The sequence below is a fragment of the Octodon degus genome, unplaced genomic scaffold (assembly GCF_000260255.1).
Source record: "Octodon degus isolate 3935 unplaced genomic scaffold, OctDeg1.0 scaffold00001, whole genome shotgun sequence".
NCBI lineage: Eukaryota > Metazoa > Chordata > Mammalia > Rodentia > Octodontidae > Octodon > Octodon degus.
The window spans coordinates 20,180,482-20,181,900 of NW_004524577.1; positions in this window are offsets into that span (position 1 = coordinate 20,180,482).

The window sequence follows — 1,419 nt, forward strand, 5'->3', positions numbered from 1 at the left end:
GTTCAGGGTCTCACTACTAGATTGAACTTGTAGTGATCCTCCTGTTTACAGCCTCCCAAGAGATGGGATTACAGGCACACCACCACACCCAGTCTCAATTGCCATCTTAGCGTGCCCTGGGATCAGGTGCTGGCATGGCAGGCCGGGGGATCAAACTCCTGACCCCTGTGCTTGCTTGCAGGCACTTTAATCTGCTGAGCTATTTGGCTGGCCTTCCAACAACTATTTTCAATGCTGTTAAAATACATTCTTCTTCCTACACATAAAGAAGCCCAATAATTGATGGCAAGGCTCTATGTTCTGCCATCTTTCTAGACTTCTGCTCAACTCCATTATCTCTAAAATGTTGCCATGTATGTAACACATCTTTGTTTCAAGCTAGATTCAAGGCAACCAAAGTTCATAAAGCTGTATCCAGAATGAAAAGATGCCCTTCATAGAGTCATTTCATAATCTTGTGCAAACACTTCTGCTTAAATCCCCTTGGTTAAAAATTTTCACCTCTCTGTTAATAGTCCCAAGAAAGACTGGGAAATGACATTTCTAGATACATACCTGGCCTTCTTCAGTTGAATCATTTGGCATTATCAAGAGAGAGAAATGAGTGTATATTGGATGGCTAACTAACCAGTGTTAGCCCAGCCTATTTTGTTTGCCCCTACATTGATAATTCAGAATTCTCTTATAAAGTGTGAAAATGTAATCTAATACTCCAAAATTGTGAGTTTTCATTATGGAAAAAGTTTGTGTTTGAGAAGATGCATAGGTTCAATGTGCTTTAAAAATTATCAAATGGTACACAGTATTGCTTTACTGTTTACAACATTTAGGATTTTATTTAAAATGAAATTAAAATGAAGAGAATAAAATATAAAATAGTCCCAAATGGAAAAAAGGCACACAATTTAGGAATTTTACAACACCTTATGAGCTATACTATGGGAGCATCATGGTTGAAAGTTTGAATTTTGGGGTCAGAGCAATCTGGATTTAATTCCTCCTAAACTCATTATAGACTATAAAGATTATTACAATTTATTTATTTGTGGTCCCAGTTTTCTCTGCAGTATGTGGTAATATTTTTGCTAACACATTGTAATAATTACCTAAGTCGTACTACGGAAAATCTCATATCAGTACCTGACATGGAGTGCCTTAAATGTGGCTTAGCTATTATATGGCAATATGGCAGTGAAGTTTTCTAATTTTAAACAGAAGAAAAATTAAAAAGATAAAGATGACATAAAATTTCATAACTGAGTAATGTAAAACAGTAAGATTGTTATCCTTAGAGAAAGATAAATTTCTGCTCCAGTATGACCTCAAGAAATTTTTCTTTCTTTCTTTCTTTCTTTCTTTCTTTCTTTCTTTCTTTCTTTCTTTCTTTCTTTCTTTCTCTTTCTTTCTTTCTTTCTTCTT